Genomic DNA, 21,542 nt, shown 5'->3' with positions numbered 1-21,542 from the left:
GGAGAATGGAACAATGCGCCCAGCCCTGTTGCTGGAGCCGATTCTTGATGAGATCTTGGGCTCACTAAGAAGCCCCCGCTGGATGCTAATCTTTCTGTTGTTCTTGCAGGTCCTGCGCTGCTTTTGAGCCGACAGAGCTCGTCCTGGTCTGTCGGCACAGCCCAATTGCAAATGATCAGCTCCGCGTACAGAAGGAACGTGCGTTTGGTACAAGAGTGCATGAAGGCACCGGAAATACATTGGGAACAAATGACCGGTCACTCAATACCTCTGTGAAGTACAGGAGCGTGCAAAACGAGGCTGTTTCCGCCCGGTCTCGAACCGGGGACATTTCGCGTGTCAGGCGAACGTGATAGCTGCTACACTACGGAAACCTGCAGGGACAGCTGCTGGTGTCTCGCTTGCGTTTCGGGCTGAGAAAGGGAAGCGTCACTTTAGGCAGGGGGCGCTGGAGAGAGGAACAAAGGGTGCGATGAAACAAAATGCCGAAACCCGGGATCGAGCCAGGGACCTTTAGAACATACTCTCACGAATCGTTAGAATACGTGCGTTTCATCATCAATTGCGTAACAACTACATTCGTTCGACTTGAGCCATCAAGCTCATAGTTTTCAAATCTTGAAAGCTGTCATTGAGCACATCATAGTCTGCAGTACGCCCCGTAACTTGCGTACTTCAACAGAAAGAAGAGCAGACAGCTCCATAAATATGCGAGGCGCAGAGAGTGCAAGGTGAGCCGCACACGTTTCGGTGGCTGAGAGAGGGCAGTTTTTGCTTCTGCATTTCCCAAGTAAGGACGCATGACAACAAGCGATCGCGGTGCTCATTTACGACATAGTGGTGATGAGTTTTCAGTACGTGTTCTTTTGAACGAGCAATGAGGTTGCTGCCTTGGACAGCTGACTGCACGCTCTCATTGTGCCACGTGATGAGTATTCACCAGGCTCGTTCAGTCATTAGTCACATTCCATCGTTTGCCATAACCAGATGCTGCAAGGTGATGTGGATATCAGTTCCCAGTCTTGTGGACGAGGACAAAAAGAGCACACAAGAGCTCATCCGCGAGTTGATCCCAGGACCTCCCACACCCTAAGCGAGAATCATACCCCTAAACCAATGAGCCACGGCAGCACTTTCCATTTTATTCTGTCAGCGAGCTTGAGGACGGGGAGAGGCGTCATTCGCTCGTCCAGTCAGACCTTCATCAATAAGTCAAGAAAGCCGCAATTACACGACTGCCTTGCAGACGAAGGGCAGTGAACTGCACCCGGTAAGAGGGGAACAAGCGGCACTAGGCGACACTGAGGCATGAGCCCCAGTGAGGGGGGTTAGCTTGCATGGTACAGCGCTCGCTTTGCATGCGAGAGGTAGCGGGATCATTTCCCACGTCCTCCAGGTGTGTGCTTAGAGCTTGATGTGCCGAAAGGTGTCCTTTAGCCTGTGGTCACGCCTTGCATGGAGAGCGTCATGCAGCTGTCAATCATTTCGCAGCCACGCCCCCTCTTCATCTTCTCTCTGCCTTAAGCGTCTCCGCCACTCTCTCTTGACATTTCATGTCAGCATGTCAGAAGTCCGAGTGACGTTTTTAATGGCTGAGTGAGGGCACGATGCTGAAGCAGAGAGGCCACTTCAGCCAGAGAGACTTGTGCTAGGTGAGATCTGAAAAACGGACTCGCAACAGAAACAGACCAAAAAAGTATCGGTGAGATCAAAAGGCAAATGCAACATCCAGCAGAGGGCGTCTAAAGATTAGGGAACGGGCGACTGAAATCCATATGAGGCAAACTTTCCGGCTGTGTACTGCAGCTGGCCTCGTTGGCGTAGTTGGTAGCGCGTCAGTCTCATCATCTGAAGGTCCTGAGTTTGATCCTCACACGGGGCAGGGCTGCTTCCTCTCTTGCTCTTTTCAAACACTTGCGGCAACTGTTCGCTCATACCAAGTCTGGAATGCGTGACCTTTACACGGGGGAGAAGCAACGCCGCATCCCTTTTCTAAAGAACATTCACATTCAGAAATAAGTCAAGAAATTTGACATTACTTTAGCTCGCACTGCTGTCAGCCTGCCCATGTTGCCAAAGAAAGATTCACTCGGCGTCAACATGACAGAACAGCGATCACTTGAAAACACTGTTCCACACTCCGTAAGCAAGAACTTCAGTGTTTGCAGTCACCTGATATGCCGATAGTCAAAGGAGCACAAAACACGAAGCGTCAAAAGACAAGATGAGTTGATGGAAAGAGCGTTGAATTGATGAGCACAAAAGTTCAGCTCGTACAATAGGCAACGAAGGTCCCGGCGTCATCATCGCACTTGAAAGGACTGCCTTGCAGACTAAGGGCAGTGGGAGGTTGCTGTTTTGAGATGGAGGCATTGGGATGGTGGGCCGAGATCTATTCTTCTTAAGGAATTCTTCATCGTGAAAGATCGGTCCACAGGTCATCCAAAGAACTTACAAATTTTTGGGACTCAGGGAATCACGTGCTTCCGGAAGGGAGTGAAGTGCTCAAACACATGACATGCCCCCTTGATCTCACATGCACAATTCTGCTGCAACATGCACAGCTACCGTCCAAATTTTTGGGACTCAGGGAATCACGTGCTTCCGGAAGGGAGTGAAGTGCTCAAACACATGACATGCCCCCTTGATCTCACATGCACAATTCTGCTGCAACATGCACAGCTACCGTCCACACCAGGCAGTGGGGCTTCAGCAGAATTTGCTACGCCACCTGCAAGTACATATCCAGCTGCACACATATACATGGCCCCTCTGTCCTTTTCAGGATCTCAAAAAAAAGCATAGCGTGGTTTTCCTGCAACCTGATTGACCGCATCTCCCTCAGAATGTGCCCCGTTGCATTCATTGTCTTATGTTTGCTCAAACTGCATATGTGTGATTGCATATTTTTGGGTATTTTCATATGTCAATATTTAATTCACTGACATTCCTGTATGCTTGGAAGAAAGGTAGATTGGATTTGGCACAGGACGCCTGCCCATATTTGTTGATCATTGTTGGGCTGGAAAAACAATGATAAAAAGTGTATGAAAAAAGCTCTCTCCAATATTTCCCTTCTCTTCGCCATGGTTACACTGCCTGTTCTTTCCGTCTTTTGTCCTTCTACAAAGATTCCAGGGCTCTTTTTCCACCATAATATCAGAAGCCAAAAAATAACCATCTAATGTGTAAACAGCATTTGTAATGTTGGTAGCTGGAAGAGGTTAAGTATGTTTGCAAGACCTAGTTGATTACACCACAGACTTACTTTGTTGTTGTCAGTTTTTTTTTCTCTTTTAAAGGCTGTAGGTGGGGTGTGATGGACTGTACCACTATCATAGAAGATTTTTTCAGGACACATCGCAGTTCCATAGTAGAATTGATCAATAGTAAAATTCCATAGGACATTATTTACCAACATATTACCCAGTGTGAGACTCTGCCAGTAAACCTCAGAGCATTGAGTTCTCCACTGATAAAGATGGCTGTCTGAAGTCATGAAATCCACTGCTGGGATGCCTGAGAGACAGTAATTGAATCTTGGCTGGAATTAGGCTTTCTATTAGTGTTGATCTTTGGGAATTATGTGGTAAAAAGGGAAAACTCCTTTACTTTAGTCACTTTGAATGTTCAAATGTACAGAACCTGCAAAACTAAGCAATGAAAAAAATCCATCACCACTCTCATGATAGCATAACTCATAGTCTCTGCTGTTGTGTAACAATACACACTTTCAATTTTCTTATCGCCTGTCTCCAGAGAGAATGTTGTTAGTGCTGATGACCTTGAATTAGACCTTGTTGACTCTGTAAAACAATCTTCCTCTGCTTAGATTTTCACTCAGATTGATTTTGTTCTCAGATTATTCCTGGCAGGACTGAGTTTCTAGGAAATGAAAAGTGAAAGAAAAAGTACAGAAGATCAGCCCTTGAATATACAACATTGTGCAGTGAGATTGTTAAATGTATTAGCTGCTATCCTGTGCTAGAGCCTGTCGTGGTAAGCAGTGGATGACAGGATCTAGCACAGATACTAATGAAACACTGTTAATGAAAGATAAAACACTTGAGTCTTATTTTAGTTTTCCATTTCCCTTTCATTTGTGATGTACTGTACAACAGGCCACAGAACATGCACAAAAACAGATATGCACACATTCACACCAGGCAATGACAGTCTGCCCAGTCAGAATCTGAGCTGAGGTATCAGAATTCTGAATTCCCTGAATTCTGTCATGGATCATCCACAATAAGGGCAATATTTGAACACGAGGATCCCCAGGAGAGAGCCTAGTAACATAAATCTTGGAGCAAAAGCAGATGATTAACTTCATAGTTTGTGTGGTTGAGCCAAAGTTGAGCATGAGGATATGTGAGTCACCATTCTTAGAAATGGATCCAACTTCAGACAGGCGTCAAAAGTAAGAGTATACAGTGCTGGGGCAATGACACTTCAATGATCAGAAGGATAACAAGAGTTTTAATGCATTGAAATTGATTTTCTGGTGATGCACACTGTCATGGAACTATTAATTTTTTAAGGATCACTTACTGACGTCAGACAGCTGCCAATTCTCCAGACTGGAAGGATGAACAGTTTATCCCCCTAGGTACCATATTTCCATATTTCGAAGCATTGGAATAATACATGTCATACAGCAACATAAAAACAGGAAGACAAGTATCACAGCCCCTATAATCGGTGTTAGTAACTTAAAAGAAAAACATTCCCCCTGGCCCAAACAGTGATTCTAACCAGGAGAGAAAAGCCGGTGTATCTTTTATGCCTCTCTCTTTATTCACCTTGTCTTTTAGTTCTTTCAAATGCTGAATAGCGAGCGTAAGATTTCCGTAATCATAGTCATTAGCTGGAATATATGTACAACAGGAGTCTCCTACTAAAGCATAGACTCCTCCAGATGCTGCATTTTGAAGGTCCAGCACGAACCTGTTCTGAAGTGCCATTAATCGAACTCCCCTTAATTCTTGTTTGATAGCGTCTAAGCCTTCTAACGTGATATTAATAAAAGAGTACATTTCATAAAAAGTCGCATGGGTGAGGCTGTAGAATGAGGCATTAAAGCACATATATAACAAGATGCATTAAATTTCTTTAACTTTACAGTATGATTTATAAATTTATACCACAAATTACTCATATCCCCCTCATTATCAGTTTCATTCAGCCAGTTTGTATACAAAGAGGCTTCGTGTTTAGATTCTTCCTCTTTTGGGGTGGTGACAGGCTTCTACATAAAAAGGAAAAAGGCTGTGCACATCAGTCCCAAGCAGGTTATCCCCATCTGTCCTTGTGGAGACATCACTCCTGTGCTTTGCTCAGTTCGTTTGTGACCTTTTTACAGTGGGAAGCATGAATCCAGGGCACCATTTCTGTGACCTTCACAGCAGTGGCAGTGGTCAGCAGCACCTGGTACAGCCCCCTCCACCTGAGTGAACACCATTTCTTTTTCCTGAAGTCTTTCACCAGAATCCAGTCTCCTTATTCACTCATTAGTTCTTACAGCACAGGTAAATCCCTGTGGGCTGGAGCCCAGCATAATCCTGGGCTATTTTGGTCAGCATTGGTCAACAGATCGGTCAACAACTGGGTAATAACTCTTAGAAAAATCTACACATTGTTCCCCTGCCTCAGCTGTGACATTTTGCAGAACAATTCTAGCTGAAGTTGTAAAATTTCTCTTTGTTCCGTTCCTGCAAAACATCTTATTATGAACAAACAAACCACAATAATCATTTGCATCTAGGGGAATCACTCCCAAGGGTAACCCCCCTTAAAACTGCATTGTTCTACCCATCAGGTTCTGCCACTAGATAAGAGAACCTTTCCCATGAAATCATTTTTTGACCTTCATGATCCCTTCAGGGCGTACAATTAGCACAGAAGCAGCAGCTTTAGTCCACATGTTTTTCAAACAGGATATTAACGATATGATCATAACGAATAATACCAGACCCACAAATATGTATTGAACCAGAGACCCTCTCCATATTCCTAGCACAGACTGTAGCCATGCACCAATGCCCCAATCATCTGGATTGAAGGATTTACGAAGAAAATTATTTTTGCAGTAATTAATTTATTATATTTACTATATTTATTATACACGTGTAAATTAATTACTGCGAAAATAATTTACTTCGTACACTGTGCAGAGAGCCGTATACTCCTAGTTGCGGCACACACGATACATACAGTAAAAAGCCTCAGGCACTGTGTTAGATGTGTTTTCGACGTTATATATGCGTTTATTAATGTCGTCGATTTTACGGTTGCAATTCGACGTTGATTATACGTCGAGGCGACGTATATATACGTATAGCCGTATTTTCGCCGTGAATATATGTATATTCGACGAATCAATGCCCACTGGGTAAACTCTTGAGCAAACTCTGAACCAGCTCTAAGGAAACTAATCCGATTAGACGTTACTTTGACTCATCTTTTTACGCTCAGTGCTGGATTGCTCAAACTCCAGCTAGGGTTAGGGTTAGCATTCCCACGCTACTTAGACACTTTGTTTACGCTCAGTGCTGGATTTTGGGAACTTCAGGATGAGTGGGAATTTTCTCCTATCTGTCAATTCTGTTTTGTTTTGGAGACTCTTGGCTGCCTATGTTGTACAGTGCAGCGTGAAGGAAACATTTTCCAAAACTGTGTCAGCTCAAAAGTTGTAAGAAAACCTCTCCAGCTGCTTTAACTCTCTTCATTTTTGTCATTTAATGTGACACTCGATGTATAACTGGAGCCTCACATATGCAAATGGTGAGGCTCCAGTTCGACACCCAGTTCGACACCACTTTACAGTATATGACAAAAGCATGGCAGACTGTGCCGGACCGGCAGATAACTTCCGCTTATTTTTACCATATTAAACATTGGAAATCCTCCCACTTGTATTTGTGACACTTGATTTTGGCTCCACCTAAGACACTCTTAAATCTTCAAACACTTTTCTCTTCTCCCGCAACACTCTTGTCTGTCGGCACTATGTGGCAGCGTTGCATGACAACCCCTCTCACCACGGAAAGGAACCTAACAGCTTTGGTAAGAGAGGAGAAAAGGACCTGGCCAGTACGGGGCTCGAACCCGTGACCTTGGCATTATTAGCACCACGCTCGAACCAACCGAGCTAACCGGCCTCACAACAGTGCTCCTCTCTGTGCTGCAAAAAATCGAACTCAGGGAATTTCTTTTGTCCTCCTTTGAATAGAAAGCCGTGTAATTCAGTGTACGGGCTTTCTCGTGCAGTTTCATGGTTCTTGTAACCCAAATCCTACACTGGCCTGAAGTGCCCCCCCATTTCACAGCATTTTTCAGCTGATTTAAAATGTACCTAAAGGAGAAGCATTATTGAAGACCATCAATTACCAAGAGCTTTTGTCAAAGGTTTTGGTGGTCATTTTGAATGACCACAGAGCGCTGTGACCTCGGTTTTACATCTCATCCAAAAGACAGCGCCCTTTTACAACACAGCATCTCCGTCACTATACTGGGGCATTGGGACCCGCACAGACCTCAGGGTGAGCGCCCCACCGCCGGCACCATTAACACCGCTTCCAGCTGGAAGCTTTGTTTTTCCCTGTACCTCATCCTCATCCGGGTACTGACCTGGCTCACACCTGCTTAGCTTCAGTGGGTTTTTTGAGTTGCGAGTTGCAAGGGGATGCAAGTGATGGAGCCGCTCGCTGCAAAAGCCACTGCATTGGCCGGGAATCGAACCCGAGCCTCCCGCGTGGCAGGCGAGAATTCTACCACTGAACCACCAATGCTCAGTGCCTGGGCCTTCAAAAAAAGACGCTTTTTTGGTGCTCTGTGCAAAACGCGTCGACATCTGCTTCCAGCTGCAAAATGCCATTCGCGGACGCTGAAGAACTTATTTCCAAGGCAGCGGGTACAAGCGATTGGGCGTTTTAAAACCACCAGGAACAGCAAAGAGGCGCGCTTCTTTGCTTGCGCCGAAACACACCGACTGGAGGCGGATAACGTAGACGGCAGGATTCGAACCTGCGCGGGGAGACCCCAATGGATTTCTAGTCCATCGCCTTAACCACTCGGCCACGACTACAGCAAGCCCCACTGCCGCTGCGTTCTTGCTACAATCTTACCTGGATCGCGAGGCGCCGGCGGAAGCCTATTTCAAAGTCGTTCTCCGTTTCAAAAAAACATTTCCAAAATACAAGCCTTGCAGACAGACACGCCTCAGAGGACTTAAGGGTGGCTTCATGTCGGAATGATAAAGTCTCCCCGTCCGGACATGAAAATGCCACTTTGTTACACACAAAAAAAGAATCAACAACAGAGAAATGCCCACTAGCATTTGAAAAGCCGCACCACGTCGCACTTGAAATAGCTCTTACATTAGTGGTAGACGCAGGAATCGCCTTTTTATTTACGCTCTTACCAACGCGATGGAAAGCAAAACAAAGCAAAGCAGAGCAAAACAAAACGAACAAACGAAAACCTTGCGTATAACGCCGTTACGTGCCCAAGCGGTATTGTACATCATCCTAGCACTGCACCCCGTTGGCGTACGGTATATGGGAACGAGCACACGCCACGAATCGTCTCGAATCACTCCCTACAGCTGTAAGGCGCCTTGAAGCGTGCACCCCCAACATTCTTCTTTGCGCATGTGTGAAAGGTAAACTCTTGAGCAGACTCTGAACCAGCTCTAAGGAAACTAATCCGATTAGACGTTACTTTGACTCATCTTTTTACGCTCAGTGCTGGATTGCTCAAACTCCAGCTAGGGTTAGGGTTAGCATTCCCACGCTACTTAGACACTTTGTTTACGCTCAGTGCTGGATTTTGGGAACTTCAGGATGAGTGGGAATTTTCTCCTATCTGTCAATTCTGTTTTGTTTTGGAGACTCTTGGCTGCCTATGTTGTACAGTGCAGCGTGAAGGAAACATTTTCCAAAACTGTGTCAGCTCAAAAGTTGTAAGAAAACCTCTCCAGCTGCTTTAACTCTCTTCATTTTTGTCATTTAATGTGACACTCGATGTATAACTGGAGCCTCACATATGCAAATGGTGAGGCTCCAGTTCGACACCCAGTTCGACACCACTTTACAGTATATGACAAAAGCATGGCAGACTGTGCCGGACCGGCAGATAACTTCCGCTTATTTTTACCATATTAAACATTGGAAATCCAACCACTTGTATTTGTGACACTTGATTTTGGCTCCACCTAAGACACTCTTAAATCTTCAAACACTTTTCTCTGCTCCCGCAACACTCTTGTCTGTCGGCACTATGTGGCAGCGTTGCATGACAACCCCTCTCACCACGGAAAGGAACCTAACAGCTTTGGTAAGAGAGGAGAAAAGGACCTGGCCAGTACGGGGCTCGACCCCGTGACCTTGGCATTATTAGCACCACGCTCGAACCAACTGAGCTAACCGGCCTCACAACAGTGCTCCTCTCTGTGCTGCAAAAAATCGAACTCAGGGAATTTCTTTTGTCCTCCTTTGAATAGAAAGCCGTGTAATTCAGTGTACGGGCTTTCTCGTGCAGTTTCATGGTTCTTGTAACCCAAATCCTACACTGGCCTGAAGTGCCCCCCCATTTCACAGCATTTTTCAGCTGATTTAAAATGTACCTAAAGGAGAAGCATTATTGAAGACCATCAATTACCAAGAGCTTTTGTCAAAGGTTTTGGTGGTCATTTTGAATGACCACAGAGCGCTGTGACCTCGGTTTTACATCTCATCCAAAAGACAGCGCCCTTTTACAACACAGCATCTCCGTCACTATACTGGGGCATTGGGACCCGCACAGACCTCAGGGTGAGCGCCCCACCGCTGGCACCATTAACACCGCTTCCAGCTGGAAGCTTTGTTTTTCCCTGTAGCTCACCCTCATCCGGGTACTGACCTGGCTCACACCTGCTTAGCTTCAGTGGGTTTTTTGAGTTGCGAGTTGCAAGGGGATGCAAGTGATGGAGCCGCTCGCTCCAAAAGCCACTGCATTGGCCGGGAATCGAACCGGAGCCTCCCGCGTGGCAGGCAAGAATTCTACCACTGAACCACCAATGCTCAGTGCCTGGGTCTTCAAAAAAGACGCTTTTTTGGTGCTCTGTGCAAAACGCGTCGACATATGCTTCCAGCTGCAAAATGCCATTCGCGGACGCTGAAGAACTTATTTCCAAGGCAGCGGGTACAAGCGATTGGGCGTTTTAAAACCACCAGGAACAGCAAAGAGGCGCGCTTCTTTGCTTGCGCCGAAACACACCACCTGGAGGCGGATAACGTAGTCGGCAGGATTCGAACCTGCGCGGGGAGACCCCAATGGATTTCTAGTCCATCGCCTTAACCACTCGGCCACGACTACAGCAAGCCCCACTGCCGCTGCGTTCTTGCTACAATCTTACCTGGATCGCGAGGCGCCGGCGGAAGCCTATTTCAAAGTCGTTCTCCGTTTCAAAAAAACATTTCCAAAATACAAGCCTTGCAGACAGACACGCCTCAGAGGACTTAAGGGTGGCTTCATGTCGGAATGATAAAGTCTCCCCGTCCGGACATGAAAATGCCACTTTGTTACACACAAAAAAAGAATCAACAACAGAGAAATGCCCACAAGCATTTGAAAAGCCGCACCACGTCGCACTTGAAATAGCTCTTACATTAGTGGTAGACGCAGGAATCGCCTTTTTATTTACGCTCTTACCAACGCGATGGAAAGCAAAACAAAGCAAAGCAGAGCAAAACAAAACGAACAAACGAAAACCTTGCGTATAACGCCGTTACGTGTCCAAGCGGTATTGTACATCATCTTAGCACTGCACTCCGGGGCGTACGGTATATGGGAACGAGCACATGCCACGAATCGTCTCGAATCACTCCCTACAGCTGTAAGGCGCCTTGAAGCGTGCACCCCCAACATTCTTCTTTGCGCATGTGTGAAAGGTAAACTCTTGAACAAACTCTGAACCAGCTCTAAGGAAACTAATCCGATTAGACGTTACTTTGACTCATCTTTTTACGCTCAGTGCTGGATTGCTCAAACTCCAGCTAGGGTTAGGGTTAGCATTCCCACGCTACTTAGACACTTTGTTTACGCTCAGTGCTGGATTTTGGGAACTTCAGGACGAGTGGGAATTTTCTCCTATCTGTCAATTCTGTTTTGTTTTGGAGACTCTTGGCTGCCTATGTTGTACAGTGCAGCGTGAAGGAAACATTTTCCAAAACTGTGTCAGCTCAAAAGTTGTAAGAAAACCTCTCCAGCTGCTTTAACTCTCTTCATTTTTGTCATTTAATGTGACACTCGATGTATAACTGGAGCCTCACATATGCAAATGGTGAGGCTCCAGTTCGACACCCAGTTCGACACCACTTTACAGTATATGACAAAAGCATGGCAGACTGTGCCGGACCGGCAGATAACTTCCGCTTATTTTTACCATATTAAACATTGGAAATCCTCCCACTTGTATTTGTGACACTTGATTTTGGCTCCACCTAAGACACTCTTAAATCTTCAAACACTTTTCTTTGCTCCCGCAACACTCTTGTCTGTCGGCACTATGTGGCAGCGTTGCATGACAACCCCTCTCACCACGGAAAGGAACCTAACAGCTTTGGTAAGAGAGGAGAAAAGGACCTGGCCAGTACGGGGCTCGACCCCGTGACCTTGGCATTATTAGCACCACGCTCGAACCAACTGAGCTAACCGGCCTCACAACAGTGCTCCTCTCTGTGCTGCAAAAAATCGAACTCAGGGAATTTCTTTTGTCCTCCTTTGAATAGAAAGCCGTGTAATTCAGTGTACGGGCTTTCTCGTGCAGTTTCATGGTTCTTGTAACCCAAATCCTACACTGGCCTGAAGTGCCCCCCCATTTCACAGCATTTTTCAGCTGATTTAAAATGTACCTAAAGGAGAAGCATTATTGAAGACCATCAATTACCAAGAGCTTTTGTCAAAGGTTTTGGTGGTCATTTTGAATGACCACAGAGCGCTGTGACCTCGGTTTTACATCTCATCCAAAAGACAGCGCCCTTTTACAACACAGCATCTCCGTCACTATACTGGGGCATTGGGACCCGCACAGACCTCAGGGTGAGCGCCCCACCGCCGGCACCATTAACACCGCTTCCAGCTGGAAGCTTTGTTTTTCCCTGTACCTCATCCTCATCCGGGTACTGACCTGGCTCACACCTGCTTAGCTTCAGTGGGTTTTTTGAGTTGCGAGTTGCAAGGGGATGCAAGTGATGGAGCCGCTCGCTGCAAAAGCCACTGCATTGGCCGGGAATCGAACCCGAGCCTCCCGCGTGGCAGGCGAGAATTCTACCACTGAACCACCAATGCTCAGTGCCTGGGCCTTCAAAAAAAGACGCTTTTTTGGTGCTCTGTGCAAAACGCGTCGACATCTGCTTCCAGCTGCAAAATGCCATTCGCGGACGCTGAAGAACTTATTTCCAAGGCAGCGGGTACAAGCGATTGGGCGTTTTAAAACCACCAGGAACAGCAAAGAGGCGCGCTTCTTTGCTTGCGCCGAAACACACCGACTGGAGGCGGATAACGTAGTCGGCAGGATTCGAACCTGCGCGGGGAGACCCCAATGGATTTCTAGTCCATCGCCTTAACCACTCGGCCACGACTACAGCAAGCCCCACTGCCGCTTCGTTCTTGCTACAATCTTACCTGGATCGCGAGGCGCCGGCGGAAGCCTATTTCAAAGTCGTTCTCCGTTTCAAAAAAACATTTCCAAAATACAAGCCTTGCAGACAGACACGCCTCAGAGGACTTAAGGGTGGCTTCATGTCGGAATGATAAAGTCTCCCCATCCGGACATGAAAATGCCACTTTGTTACACACAAAAAAAGAATCAACAACAGAGAAATGCCCACAAGCATTTGAAAAGCCGCACCACGTCGCACTTGAAATAGCTCTTACATTAGTGGTAGACGCAGGAATCGCCTTTTTATTTACGCTCTTACCAACGCGATGGAAAGCAAAACAAAGCAAAGCAGAGCAAAACAAAACGAACAAACGAAAACCCTCACGTCCCGCACTTGCGTATAACGCCGTTACTTGCCCAAGCGGTATTATACGTCATCCTAGCACTGCACCCCGGGGTGTACGGTATATGGGAACGAGCACACGCCACGAATCGTCTCGAATCACTCCCTACAGCTGTAAGGCGGCTTGAAGCGTGCACCGCCAACATTCTTCTTTGCGCATCTGTGAAAGGTAAACTCTTGAGCAAACTCTAAACCAGCTCTAAGGAAACTAATCCGATTAGACGTTACTTTGACTCATCCTTTAAGGGACCTTTGTTAATTGGAGAAATCAATGATTTCGAATGAATTCTGTATGCGTTAAAAGACAGCTATACACAGAAAACATGCAGGACACTGCTCATGATGTTTCCCGAGCCGAAACACAGTGCGTTTTTCCAAGCCATCTGACAAAGCCCGCCCACTGAAAACTGCAGCAGATCGTGTAAAGACGTTCAACTTTGTAACTACTGCACGCACAGGAAGCAGAATAAATTCCTCTTTTCAAACTGTCAAAGGTTTGCTTTGCGAACGCTGCAGGACATCGCACAATCTCTTTTGAACGGGGACAAACGATTTCTTATGAGGCGCACTAAGTACAGACGTTTAAAAAGCTCCACTCATGCCGACCATGCAGCATGAAGAAGCGCAACCTAACGTTTGCATTCCTAGCACTGTTGCAACCTAGCACTGTTGCATTCCGCGCATCAGTAGCTAAGAGAATATCATTTAAGGCTCTTGTTAATGCTGTTTCAGAAACCAGACTGAAATTTCTCAAGTATATTATTTGAATCCAGATACGATTGACGTTGGGCAACAACTATTCTCTCAAAACTTTTAGATTGAAATGGGACCTTTGAGACAGGCCTGTAGTTGTTAAGAACTTGTGGATCCAAATTTGACTTCTTAAGGAGCGGTCTAACAACCGCTACCTTAAATTGATCAGGTACAACGCCTGACGCAAGCGATGCATTCATCATACTAATTATAGGTCCTGCCAGTCCTTCGAGGGAATCTTTGACTAGCTGAGTGGGTATGGGATCTAGCGAACAGGTGGTTGACTTTGTCTTACGTCTGTGTCCATGAGTCCACCATAAGAAGAAATCTGAACAGAAATCTGAGTGGTGATCATGCGAGGTCACCACGGAGGAAACCACTGCTCTCCCCCCAAAAAAAACCACCACTGCCCCTCTCAAGTTTGCTAAAGACCACATGGATGTTCCACAGCAACTCCTGGAACAATGTTCTGTGGACAGACGTGACAAAAGTTGAACTTGTTGGTAAATGTGCACAGCGTTATGTTTGGAGATAACAAAACACTGTATACCAACTCCAAAACCTCATCCCACCTGGGAAGCATGGCGGAGGCTGTACGGCTTGCAATCATCGAGGGACCGATGAATTCCAAGATGTATCAGGAAATTCTACAGCAGAATGTCAGGGTGTCTGCCTGTGATCTAAAACTCGAAAGACGCTGGGTCATGCAGCATGACAAAAACAAAGGAGTACATCAACAACAGAGTGGCTGAAACAGAAGAAATTCCATATTTTGGGATGGCCAAGTAAGAGTCCTGACCCCAATCCCATTGAAGTGCTGTGGCGTGATCTGAAGCAGGCCGTTCAGCGCAAGACATCCCAAAAATATACATGAACTGAAACAGTTTTGCATAGAGGAATAGGCCAAAATACTTCCTAACCGCTGCTCAGGTCTGACCAGCCGCTACAGAAAGTGGGGATTGAGGTTTTTGTCATAAAGGAGGTTCCACTAGCTCCTTAATATAAGGGTTCACATACTTTTTCCATCAATGACCTTGATTGTTTAAACCATTTGGTCAATAAAGAAACAGCAATGTCAAATGTTGGGCGTGTGTTGTTTGTGAAATCAGACTCTCTTTATTAATTATTATGACTTAGATAAAGATAAGATCACATGTTAGGAGCCATTCATGCAGAAATCCACATCATTCCGAAGGGCTGTTTACAAAAGTTTTTCTCCCAACTGTATGTGAGAGAAAAGCAGAGACGCTCACTGAGTAAGGTGGGGTTGTAGCTTTGCAAATCACAAGGACATTTGTACGCTCAAAATGGGACAGGAGCACCCCAGATGGGACTCAAACCCACAATCGCTGTTTTAGGAGGCCAGTGTCTTAGCCATTAGGCCACTGGGGCACACTGGGGAGGGTCAATCACGCTGATGAGAGCCAGTTTTTTTTTTCCTTTGCTTTTTCAAAGGGATCCCCAAAATTAGGGAAGTTAGGCAGCAGAAGGTTTACTGTGACCTGAGAAGGACCGGCATCCAATCACGGTGGTACACACACACACGCTCTCACTCATCTGAGCTACACGGCTACCAAGATGATCTCAGGTGCGCCGAGCTGGTACGGAACATATTGAACTGATCGACGACCAATTGTCTCTCAGACAGGCTTTTCACCTCTGAGCTCCCTGACTGACAGTGATCAGCTAGGTAGTGAAACAGTCAGCTGCTTCTAAGCCTTAAACAGCTGCATCTCGGCGCTTCCACGGAGAGATGATTTGAAAGCCGAACATCGCCTATTGGGAACACCTTTCTATCACTAGTTTAAGAGACTCTTAAGGTCTTGCAGAGGTGCCTGTCTAATAGCATGTGCTTTGCAAGCTATAGGTGTTTAGGCTGAGGCAGAATGCCTGTTAACAAAATGTTTTTCTAAAGGGGCCTCGCACTCTTTTCCAAGCAATGGTCACCATCCCCACCGAGTGTCACAATGTAGTCATGTCCTAGGACATCACCTGTTAGTCTCCATTTGTCTGCCACCAACACTTTAGGTTACGGAGTCACAACCGCACCCCGGAGACCAGAGGAGCCATTGGCGTTCTGGCGGCGCAGATTGGGCTGAAGGTGGGACGCTTGAATCTCGCTGTTGGAGGCCGTCTGAAACTGACCCAAGCCTTTCCCTTGAATTAAATGTAAATAAGAAATGAACCCCAGATGCACATGGAATCAATCACGTGTTTCCTTTGAGCCGTTTCAGAGACTGCTCCAGAGTTTACCTTGCACAGATGCGCAAAGATTAATGATGGGGGTGCACGCTTCCAGGCGTCTTACAACTGTAGGGAGTGATTGAGACAATTCGTAGCTTGTGCTCATTTCCCTCTATTCCCCGTGTTGCAGTGGTAGGATGACGTAAATTCCTGCTTCGACACGTAACGGCATTATAATCAAGTGCAGGAGCTGAGGGCTTTAGTTTTGTTTCGTTTTCCATGGCGTTCGTAAGCGCGCAAATCAAAGGCAATTCCTGCGTCTAACACGAATGTAAATGCTTTGGAAAGTGCAGTGTGGTGCAGCTTGTAAAATCCTTTTCCACATTTGTGGTTTGTTGATGTTTTTTCTGTCTGCCAAAGTTGCATTTTGACATCCGGACTGGGGGACTTCATCATTTGAACGTGAAGCCAGCCTTAAACCCTCTGAGGCATGTCTGTCTGCCGGCACGAATCTTGTGAAAGGTATTTTTTTTTTTAACGGAGAGCGACTTTAAAAAGGTTTCCGCAGCGACTTCGCACTCCGTGTTAGATTATAGGAGGAATGCGGCGGCAGCGAGCTCGCTTTTGTCACGGCCGAGTGGTTAAGGCGATGGACTCGAAATGCGTTGGGGCTTCCCCGCGCAGGTTCGGAACTTGCCGACTCCGGCGTCTGCCGCACGTCGCCTTGTGCCTGCGCGGCAAAGGCAAAGTGCCGCTTCTCCTTTCCCGGTACTATAAAAATGCTAAATCGCTTGGACCCGCTGCCATGGAAAGCAGTTCTTCAGATTACCACACATTCTGCGTTCGCACCTCTGGTGCTCTACTTATGCCTTTGAAAACCTAATGAATAAAGCTGAAAGAACCGACACGATATGTAGGTGCTCGTAAAGCACGCATTAAAGAACTGTTAACAGCAAGGGTTTCAGTGGGTTAACTGAGGAGAAGGCGTGATCGCTAATTGTTGACTTTTTATTTGGTGTTAGAAACACTCTTACTGTGCATGATGTGCAACAAATGTAGCCACAGAAATTGCATCACGCTTTCATGTATCCTATCGCAGACACTAACGTTGCCTAGATAGAAAACCGAAATAGCCGTGGGTTTGCTTGTTGGTCTGAAGGATCTCTCTTCGAATCTCTATCATTTGTCAATGGAAGTAAAAGGCGCTGCAATCTCATACGTTCAGAATCAAACCCGCAGCTGTTGTTCGACTTTATTTCTTGACTAATTACAACTGAGTGTCGCATGAGCAGTTACGTAAACTTGTCTGGTATATTTGAACACAAATGCCGTTCTTCAATTAAAACTAACAGTACATTGTCAGGGACATTCAGTTCTATACAAACAAGAGACAGACAAGAGAATATTTCTACCTTTCATGTGGACTACGTGTTGACTTACTGATCGGAATAATTGAAAAGTTCGGGTTCATAGCCGATGCAGTGCGTGCTAATTAGAACAACAGCAACGCTGAGCTCTCAGCACCGTACTGAGCCCAGGTGTTTTTCTAAAGCTGTCAGGTGCAGTTCATTTACATGAAGGAAATCTCTTACTGGGTACGATTACAATACAGTAAGTAGCACAGGCTACTTAGGGAGTAGCCTGATGCGTTTAAAAACGACCCGAGCCAGGCAGAAGTCGAACCTACAATCTCCTGATCCGTAGTCAGACGTGTTATCCATTGCACCACTGACCCTGGTGCAACACTGCAGGACTGCAACCCGGTGAGCTCAGCACTGCAACTAGTAAAATACCCCCGGTCCATTCTTTTCCAAAAGTGAGAAACACCTGTTTTCTACATTTTGTCTGTTTTAAAACCATATCTCTTTAAACCAAACCAAGAGTTTGTCTTTTGCTCTGATATTCTGATTCATTTCGATTTCAAAGAAAAAAAAAACTACCTTCCAAAGCATCATAAAATTGTCCCTTCTTCCAGACTCTACTTCTCTCTTGTAGTAGTACAGCAGACCTTTCCAGGTGAGCAGATCACAGAGTCCGAAATGAGCTTCCTCCATCAAGCAAAGTACCTGAACATGACTCTGTCATCATAAAAGCGCCCCTGTAATAAAGAAATTCAATCTGAAATCAAGAGGGCAGTTGCCTACTGAAATACAAGAAGTCATCAATTTTAACCTAGCAACACATTAAAGGCTGCATCTATACAAGTACGATTCTAGAAATGCTCACCAGATTACGTTTTAAGAAGGAACTGCGCTTCAGGTTCTGCCGAGATCTTAACTCGGATGGCAGGATTCAGAGTTCGGAGTGCGGACTGATTGCGCACGGAGGGTCCATATACTGTGGATCCCTCAGTGATCTTCCGCGTATTCAAACCGCCAGCGTGTGACTCCCCTGTCCCCGTGACCTCATTGCTCTGCTCTCTCCTCTGTGCAGCCGAGCCCGATTCACGGTAAAGTGAAAAAAAAATATGCCCTCAACGTGAGATTTACTCTGGAGCGAGGATAGATGTTACCTTTTTATCATTGAACAGGATGTATGTGATGTGGCGACTAGGTTCAATTTTGTATCCTCTTTAAAAGATTAAGGAGTGGGGTGAGCGTGATTTACCACCCTTTCAGCTAAGAACCCGACGTGCGCACCGTTTAAGCTGCATAGACTCGGTCGTTTAACTCTTCTCCATTAGCAGGGTTAAGGTTAAAGAAAAAAAACATTGCTGACTTCTTTTTTTTTTGCCAGCTGCTAGCGCTGATTAGCAAGGTTTGTATTTCATGTTTTGCAAGTTGCATCCATTTTAAGAAAAACAAGTCGTGTTAAAGACAGGAAATGAATACTTGCATTTAATTAAGTCTAGCCGCAGGCAGTTATCCACTGGGATTCAGACCCAGGGTCTCCTGTTTACTAGACAGGCGCTTTAACCAACTAAGCCACAGCACCCCGGGAGTGCTGTCCTTTTGCAGCCACTTGGACACACCACTCAGACACATCTGCATTCGGTGTGTGCTCCGCCTGCTCGCTGAGCAAGTTGCCACCTTTACATACAATAGCAACATCGACACCAAGAGAAAGGATGACAAATGGCTTTTATCTGGAACTTTTCATGTCCAAGGAGCTCAATGTGCTTTCTGTGTACAACAGGGCCACTGAACTCCACGCTGGCCACTGAACCACAGCAGTGGCTTGCTGGCTTGACATCTCCCAAGGAAAATGTTGAAATCGCATGTGGAACAGGAAAATGACCCTCGAGTACGAGGGAAAAAAAAGAAAAAGATCATCTGGAGCGCGCCAACCCAGTTGGGACAGCCCAGTTTTGTTGACGAGGTGGCCGAGTGGTTAAGGCGATGGATTGCTAGTCCATTGTGCTTTGCACGCATGGGTTCAAATCCCATCCTTGTTGGTTTCCATGTCTGTTTCCATTCTGTTTTTGATCCCTATTGCTCAATGCACAGTGAAAGCATTGCATACATGTGTCTGACAATGAGAAATGGGCCCCTGAGACAGTCATTTGCCTGTTTCACAAATGATCGTATTTTACTAGAGATTCTGTTTGGGATTCAGATGTGCATTCGGACAGCAATCCCTTTCAAGAAATGATACGTTCTGGATGAGGTCAAAGGTGCATCATTTGGACACTTTGTGGGCTTGAAATACAAAGAAAATCATGTTCTATGGTACAAGATAAATACAAAACTTAAGCTTTTATTATAATTAGATTTGTTTATAAAGCATAAGCAATCATTTATTACATTAATATATGTAAAAATAACATTTTAGCATCATACGTTTAGTATATTTAGTCCCTAATGCTGAAAGAAATGATCATAGAACATGACTTCTAACCTTACCTGCTGTGTTTTTGATCCCTATTGCTCAATGCACAGTGAAAGCATTGCATACATGTGTCTGACAATGAGAAATGGGCCCCTGAGACAGTCATTTGCCTGTTTCACAAATGATCGTATTTTACTAGAGATTCTGTTTGGGATTCAGATGTGCATTCGGACAGCAATCCCTTTCAAGAAATGATACGTTCTGGATGAGGTCAAAGGTGCTGGAACACTGTATTTAGGATGTGTTTGCAGTTATTCTGTGTTTCTAGCTTCAACCCAGTGATATATATATATATATGCTCACTGATTTTTTGGTACATGCCCAGGGCAATAATCATTATGAGGATTTATTTCCATATGTGCTAGAGGTAGTGTTGTGAAATTCTTCAACACACTGGATCGCAGGTTTAAACCTGCACTCTTACTCCTTAAATACCAACAAATGCAGATATGTAGCAATCATATTGTAGCGGACACTCATTTGCCTGTTTCACAAATGATCATATTTTACTAGAGATTCTGTTTGGGATACGGATGTGCATTCTGACAACAATCTCTTTCAAAAAATGATTTTACCTTATCGCAGCTTTGCCCCTCTTGCCTCTTTGGAAAATATCTCCATCTTGTGGTCGTTGTTGGTAGTGTTTAGACAATATCTCCATCTTGTGGTCGTTGTTGGTAATGTCTAGACAATATCTCCATCATGTGGTCGTTGTTGGTAATGTCTTCTTATGCCCTTTTTTATTTCAATTCTTTATTAGTTGATTCTAGAATCTCTACAATAGAGCTGAAAATATCAGTTTTGTAGCAGACAATATGACATTAGTTATAGTCCAATTAAGACTTTATTACCCTGTTTGTAACATAACAAATTAAAATTGATTAAAACTAAGTTTGGAACACCAGGGAACATAAAAAATGATTTTTAGGAAAACCATGAGGTTCTCTGTGTCCGATGCCTGCAAGGGGAGAAAGCTAGAATCCTTTGCTTTTTCAAAATTTGAAAATAAACATCATATAACAACAGCTTTCATTCCTAGGAGTGAAAAATAACCATTTTTGAAGACATATTAGTTTCTAAAACACTACAATAAAGTTAAAAACATCCGTTTTATATTACTTTTAGTATTTTTAGTGAAATTAGTCATTTATTGCACTATTTTTAATATAATCTCTAATTAAAAGTGAATAGAATTAAGTTTGGAGCAACAAGGAACACAAAAAAAAAAGATTTTAAGGAAAAAAATGATGTCTTCTGTGCCAGGTGCCTGCAAGGGGAGAAAGCTAGAATCCTACCCAGGCTCCTGGAGCTCTGTCCTGGCTAAAGGAGGGTGAATCCATCCCCTTCAAAGCTCCATGAAAAAATGATCATTTAAAATTTGAAAAAAAAAAACATCATATAACAACAGTTTTCATTCATAGGAGTGAAAAACAACCATTTTTGAAGACATATTAGTTTCTAAAACACTACAATAAAGTTGAAAACATCCGTTTTATATTACATTAATTTTTGTGAAATTAGTCATTTATTGCACTATTTTTAATAAAATCTCTAATTAAAAGTGATTAAAATTAAGTTTGGAACAACAAGGAACACACAAAAAAAAGATTTTAAGGAAAAAAATATTGTCTTCTGTGCCAGGTGCCTGCAAGGGGAGAAAGCTAGAATCCTACCCAGGCTCCTGGAGCTCTGTCCTGGCTAAAGGAGGGTGAATCCATCCCATTCAAAGCT

At 44.9% G+C, this 21,542-nt stretch overlaps 7 non-coding genes and 1 pseudogene across 8 annotated transcripts in view; 1 reads left to right on the top strand and 7 right to left on the bottom strand.

Moving 5' to 3' along the window:
* Positions 1 to 21,542, bottom strand: part of LOC148642866 (uncharacterized) — a 137,561-nt pseudogene that overhangs the window by 54,717 nt on the left and 61,302 nt on the right. The window lies entirely within an intron of this gene.
* On the bottom strand, positions 302 to 374 carry trnav-gac (transfer RNA valine (anticodon GAC)). Its single transcript has one exon. It is a non-coding gene; the product is annotated as a tRNA-Val (tRNA).
* trnam-cau (transfer RNA methionine (anticodon CAU)) lies at positions 1,810 to 1,882 on the top strand. Its single transcript has one exon. It is a non-coding gene; the product is annotated as a tRNA-Met (tRNA).
* Positions 7,720 to 7,790, bottom strand: trnag-gcc (transfer RNA glycine (anticodon GCC)). The gene has a single exon. It is a non-coding gene; the product is annotated as a tRNA-Gly (tRNA).
* trnas-aga (transfer RNA serine (anticodon AGA)) lies at positions 8,005 to 8,086 on the bottom strand. The gene has a single exon. It is a non-coding gene; the product is annotated as a tRNA-Ser (tRNA).
* trnas-aga (transfer RNA serine (anticodon AGA)) lies at positions 10,275 to 10,356 on the bottom strand. The gene has a single exon. It is a non-coding gene; the product is annotated as a tRNA-Ser (tRNA).
* trnag-gcc (transfer RNA glycine (anticodon GCC)) lies at positions 12,260 to 12,330 on the bottom strand. The gene has a single exon. It is a non-coding gene; the product is annotated as a tRNA-Gly (tRNA).
* Positions 12,545 to 12,626, bottom strand: trnas-aga (transfer RNA serine (anticodon AGA)). The gene has a single exon. It is a non-coding gene; the product is annotated as a tRNA-Ser (tRNA).

The sequence above is a fragment of the Lepisosteus platostomus genome, chromosome 22 (assembly GCF_059453375.1).
Source record: "Lepisosteus platostomus isolate fLepPlt1 chromosome 22, fLepPlt1.hap1, whole genome shotgun sequence".
Lineage (NCBI taxonomy): Eukaryota > Metazoa > Chordata > Actinopteri > Semionotiformes > Lepisosteidae > Lepisosteus > Lepisosteus platostomus.
Note: the sequence above shows the minus strand (reverse complement) of the source record. Positions and strands in the feature narration are given on the sequence as shown.